The sequence below is a fragment of the Amphimedon queenslandica genome, unplaced genomic scaffold (genome assembly GCF_000090795.2).
Source record: "Amphimedon queenslandica unplaced genomic scaffold, v1.1 AMPQUscaffold_13326, whole genome shotgun sequence".
In the NCBI taxonomy this organism is placed as follows: Eukaryota; Metazoa; Porifera; class Demospongiae; order Haplosclerida; family Niphatidae; genus Amphimedon; species Amphimedon queenslandica.
Window position 1 is genome coordinate 147110 of NW_003546438.1, and position 6542 is coordinate 153651.

The 6542-nt window shown below is 34.9% G+C and overlaps 1 long non-coding RNA gene across 1 annotated transcript; it reads right to left on the reverse strand.

Annotated features, from left to right (window-relative positions):
* Positions 1-1263: 1263 nt before the first annotated feature.
* LOC109583120 (uncharacterized) lies at positions 1264-1501 on the reverse strand. Its single transcript, XR_002185378.1, has 2 exons — positions 1386-1501; positions 1264-1335 (listed from the first exon to the last, which is right to left on the reverse strand). It is a non-coding gene; the product is annotated as an uncharacterized LOC109583120 (long non-coding RNA).
* Positions 1502-6542: the final 5041 nt, after the last annotated feature.

Here is a 6542-nt window from a genome sequence, read left to right on the forward strand (position 1 = left end):
AGATGCTACCATTATCATTAGTAGTTAGTACTTGTATGTCACATTCATAATTAATACAGGTATACTTAGGACTACAATGTGGTGTTAAAGAGTGAGGTCAGACTTAGAATGAGACTCAACAGGTGAAGGGGACGTTCCTCTATGTGAGCACCTGTATCTTGTTAGTGGTTTGTAATGTATGTTTGTGACAAACATAAGGTATATTATGCATATACATGTATATGTTTAGTATGGTGTACATGTAGTGGATTATTGATGCATTTATTGTGCTTGTAGTGTTTGATGATTATCATGCATGAATTTCATCCTTTCATAGTTTGTTGTAAGTACATATGTACTATAATGGAGTTACAAGGAATACAAAAGTTCCATGTGATTGGTAACAGAGTTTGTTCACCATTACTGTTTGTACTATTGTTATTATTAGCCTGTGTGTTTACATTGCTTGCATTTGATGTGTTTATGTTACTATGCTTTACAGGTAATGACAGCTGGAAAGGATTTGATGATTCAGCAATATTTTCATTCCTTGATAATGGAATGTGCAATATAATTAAAGGCAGTTCTGGATTTTGATTGTTGTAACTAAATTTATTTCATTATTAAATGCAACTTAATGTTTTATTGTAGGTCCTTGATGTGTCGTTGTATCACACTGCAGGAGGTGCCTGCATATTACTGTAGTCTAAGGAATGGAATATGTAGTAAGATTAAATATTGTGAGATTCCAAAGTGTCCTATGTATTTTGTCATAGGGTATGATTCAAGGTTACATGTACATGTATATTTGTTTGATGGGTATGTCATATAAGCATAGCCACAGTAGGTACTATCACTATAAGTTATTGTTTGCCAGTACATCTTTCGTTGATGATTGTTAGTTTATTGTAATAATATTATTATGTGCATGCATGTTCTCATTAACAAACAACAATTGTTTGCACATTGGAAAGTATTCATGTGTTATTTTTGTAGATTATGAATGACGGCACTGTGCATGTTTATGTACGTAATCAGTATGTCCATAATAATGATTATTAGGTAAGATTTAATTTTTTAAATCATGCATTACGATAGTGTGAATTTTTTTCTAGAAATATTGAAAGAAACTAAAGGGAATAAGCATTTATGTCTTGTCAAACACTTGGCATTACTAATGTATTTTCTTCCTGGCTTAACGCTGATGTATTTTTAATGCACAGTTTGATTATTTTTTAACATCTATTATTATAAAGAAGTACACAGTTAATAAAAGTTATAGTATTTTGTTACGGCCCCTCTGGGCCTCGGCCTGCGGCCCCTGCCCCTGCCAGCTCTCCTTGGTAGATTGGCATACTATTACGGAATATAAAGACAATATTAAGTACATCATAGTAAAGACTTACAATCTGTCTATTCACAGCCCTCAGCTGGGCTATTATCTGCTGCCTTTGCTGTTGAAGCAAAGGCAGTCCTGGGGCAGGAGGGGCTCCTCCATGAGGGAGCACCGGTGCACCTCCAGGAGGGAGCACCGGTGCTCCTCCAGGAGGGAGCACCGGTGCACCTCCAGGAGGGAGCACCGGTGCACCTCCAGGAGGGAGCACCGGGGCACCTCCAGGAGGGAGCACCGGTGCACCTCCAGGAGGGAACACCGGTGCTCCTCCAGGAGGGAGCACCGGTGCACCTCCAGGAGTGAGAACCGGTGCACTTCCAGGAGGGAGCACCGGTGCCACTCCAGGAGTGAGCACCAGCGGGCCTCCAGCTCTTTGGACTGGGATTGGGAGTGCTGGAGGTTGTGGTGGTGGTAGTGGTGGTGGAGGCCTTCCATCTCCAGCTACTGGCGGTGGCGGATGAACTATGTGCTCATCACCAGCATCATCCATTATAAAGTATGCTACCAAATAAGAAAATATATTGACAACTAATTTAATTTGTAACTGAACTGACTTCAGTGCTTCTTTAAAAAAAAGAAAGTTGTAGAAGTTAACTTGAGAGCAAAACGGCAACTGAAATTGAATCAGAATGTAAACTTAAATAGTTGCAGAAAAGGAAATTGGTCTTAGTATTAATGGTCAATAATGATGAATAATTATTAGCTAGGCTATGAATATAATTAATGATTCAAATATTTTAAAAAATTAATAAAAAGTAATTGTATGAAAAATGTTTTTAAAATGCGATAAGTCTTCTTATAGTTTTTATTTCAAAATTCTTTTCTTCCAGCAATGAACTGATAACTAAGGCAAAAATTGTAATTTTTAATAAAAAGGATTATTAATTAATTAATAATGATGAAAATTATGAGCTAGGCTATAATTAATGATTCAAAAATTTAAAATAAAATAAATTTATAAATAATTAATTATTAATAATTTTATAATTATTATTAAAAAGGATTATTAATTAATAAAATTTAATAAAAAGTATGGAAACAAGTAAATAAAAAAATTTCTATTAAATAAGAAAAAGTAGGGTTGTCAAAAAATAAAAGAAACAAGGGGGTTGAGTTCAACCATAATAATAATTAATAGTTCAATTAATAATTATAAACGTTAATTAATAAAAAATAATAATTCATAAATATAGTACAAAGATTTCAAACCCTACTTTGCAGAATTTTATGAAAGAGTATTGTTTCCTTTAAAATGACAAATTTTAATGAAAGATTGATAACCAAACTGCTTAGTTTCGGCCTACACAACTGTGGCGAGTCCAATTACAACTCTTATACATTTATTTTTTAGATATTGTACTGAATCACAAACATTAAAGAATGCAATAGCCAAATAATTATATATAATTTAGATGTTTTAATTGTCATGACAATAATTTATTCAATCAATACTAGCTGAAAAGTTTTATTTATGTTTAACAATTATTAATTTACATCATAGAAATGTAGTAGAGCAATCAGTAGGTACAAAGGCATAATTATTATTAAAATTCTATTTCTGCCTATTATCATTTTCTGCAAAGTAGGGTTTGAAATCTTTGTACTTTTTTTATGAATTATTATTTTTTATTAATTAACGTTTATAATTATTAATTGAAATATTAATTATTATTATGGTTGAACTCAACCCCCTTGTTTCTTATATTTTTTGACAACCCTACTTTTTCTCATTTCATAGAAATTTTTTTATTTACTTGTGATATCCAATATTAACGTATTAATTACAAATAACTCTATAGTTATCTAATTTACTGATACAACTTACAGAAACTGTGGGTGACAATGTTTGGTCAACCCAAGTTCTGCTCCATTTATACAGATTGTGCCACTGCAGCAGATGGTAGACTAGCAGAAGAAGATATCTCAAAGCCAAACTCTTAATGTAATCAACTAAATCTATAGTATTGCCATGCAGTACTTTTCCTTGTTTTTAATACATAGCGTTATCTTTATAATACTACAATTAAACAAATGCATTAGAGAGAGCAGACAAATCAAAGTGGTATCCAATTCTTATGCACAGCATGTGGTGGAGAGACTCAGTGATGTCAGAAGATCCAACGGTTCCCAAGATCCTTCTTTGACCAGGGTAAGTCAGAGATCCACAAGTGACACAGATAATTGTACAGTCGGCCTTTTCTGTTCAACATCCACGGGACAATCATGTGACACAGATTGTAACAATTGGAAACTTGACTGAAACATTTTCTTGGTTGCACAAATTAAGGGCTGGTTCTGCGTTTTTATGGAAGTTATTTGTGTTGAAATTAGTAAATATAATGAGAAACGGGAAGAGTATCTGGACATAGTAGTATGTTAGGAGTGATCAATTGCAGTGACCTTTGCAGTGACTCACAAGTATGTTAGGAGTAATTGATCAATTGTAGTGCCGTTTTCATATGCTGGGTGGCCACTGCACAAGTGGAATAACCTTGTGACTGTTAGCCTAAGTATTGTCTCTAGTTATATAGTAAAGGCTAAAGGGAAATTTACTATGATGGTGGCTGTCCTACTTTTAATTTATGTTGATAACCTTAGCAAAACCACATTTCTAAAGCTTTTAGGACCTAGGGACACTTTGTCAGGCTGCTTCTCGTAGACGAGTAATTGAATACAGGCTGCGGATGGCCCATCTCATGATCAAAGGATATGAAATTATTAATGAAAATGAGTGCGTCCTGAATGATTTTGGCTTGGGGATGAATGGGATGTCATATTGTTAATCATTTGGTAGATGTCCTTCCCTGTTAAAATAACCAGTTGCCATTATTTGAATATGTTTTCAATTCAGTTATTTAGGATCTTCAACTGGTAGTACAATTAGACACTCCTCCTTGTAGATGACCCCCAAGCTTTGGAACTCTCCACCGTTTTGTCATTAGATCCCAGCCAGGTTAACCAATTTTTGGGATCAATGTGCCCAGTAGCTGTTATACTTTGCGTCCTGTCCCTCATATATCTATGCCTCAGCACCGTCTTTGTCATGCAAACTTCTATTAGTTTTACTTTCATTTATAAATGAAATTAAATCTGTTAATGTTGTGATAAAATAAGATTTCATTTACTCTATTGTAAAGCATGCATGCATTATTACTGTGGGTCACATTGAGTTATGCCACCACAGTCAATTTCAAAATGGCATATGTTTGTATCAACAGTCTAATGGAAATAATGAACGACTTGGCACCTTTTCTCGATAGCAAAATTGTTTCTTGGGATACGTTGGAATCTATTTGATTATCTTTATAGATTGCCTACCCAGACCTCACTGGTTTGGAATTTTGTCAGATGAGCAAAGACATGGAACATAAATACTTAAAAACTGCATCTCGCTAGTTCCTTATATGCAAAGGCTCATTGAATCATTCTTGGCACGGAGGATTCATCAGACTTTTCGTATTGGACATACAGGACATCCTGGTAGGCCCAAATACATGGTTTCACACGAGAATTTGCAATTATTGTTGGAGAACCAAATCACTTTGCCTCATATATATATAGAATCCTGGGAATTGCTGTGAACGCCATTACAAAAATGACTGACTGCGGTGTATTTGTATGGTTTGCTTTTAATTTAAAAATTAGCGTCCATCACAGACACAATAGAAACGCTTAATCAAGCATGTAAATTGTGGCAAATAAGCCTGCAAAATGGTTATTGTCACAACAATATATGTTAACCTTGATTTTTAATTTCAAGTTTGAGTGCTTAATAGCAGGTCAGGCACACTAGGTCAGCTGGACTAATAAATTACAGCATATTAAAAACGACACAAAATCAGCTTATCATTGCTGTCACAATAATACAGGAATAATGAACGAGGGACGGAATCATAATGCCTGTTTAGAACTGTCGTCTTTGCAATGCAGTACCAATCATGTCAACCTGTCTTGAGTAGTCTCTTATTCAAAACTGCTGTACCATGTATATTCTACTAATAAAAAAGTCCTTTTCTTGAGTGTTACCGCTTTCAAGGTAATACTCAATACTTCTGACAATTTCATTCAGCTGTGAATCAGACATACGTAAATAAAATATTAGTCATTAATGGCAGTATTGTTGGCTTTAGTAGGCAGATTATATATCTTCAAATTTCTGACCAAAATGGCGCTGAAATGGTTTTGGATCTATTTAGAGATGCTGTCATAATGCCAGGTCTTCTGAGCTATGTAAGAGGTGATAGAGGTGAGAAAATGAGCTATGGTGGAATTTGTGTTACGGAAAAGAGAAGTGGGAAGGAGAAGCTCTATATTTGGTAGGTCTGTGCACGATCAGTGAATAGAAAGGCTGTGGTTCTTCCAAGGCTGTTTGACTAGTGTCTATTCATTCTTTATGTAATGAAAGAGCATTGTATATTGGATATTGATAATGCAGTGCCCTTTTTTGTTTTCAATGTATTTACCTAAGTAGGACAGGAACAGCTCTAAATCAATTAATGCAAACATGGAACAATCACCTTTTGTTCACTTGTCACAATATGACACCGTTACATCTATGGATCCAAGGCTTGAGTGAAAGTTATAATGAAGGTGGCAGTGAAGTACAACTTAAACACTGTTTCAATACTGATATTTTTTATGGAATCATTTGCCGTTTAATGGAAGTGACTGGAATGGCCCCATTGTTGTGGAGGATGAAGTAGTGAATGTGGATGTGCGAAAATGTTTAAGTGTATTTGTTTTGTCCCTACATCGTTATCTCCATTTTCATTGACTAACTCCAGGACTCAAGGACATTGGTGATTGGCTTCAGTGTATTGTTACTATCAGCCTTTTCAAAATTTTCTAATACCTTTGGGTGGGTATTAAAGCTGCCAGTGAGAAAGGTGCTTCTTCATGGCTCACAGCTTTACCAATTAAGGAACATGGTTTTGCTCTTAATAAAGGAGAGTTTAAAGATGCTATTTGCCTTCGTTATGCTTGGTCTCTGTCACTTCTTCCTTCTCATTGCATTTGTGGAAATAATTTGACTATAGAACATGCTCTTAATTGTAAATGAGGTGGTTTCCCTTCAATGAGACATAACGAGCTTCGTGATATCACTGCTAATTTGCTAACTGAGACTTGCTCTAATGTAATGATTGAGCCTACTTTACAACCTCTTTCTAGA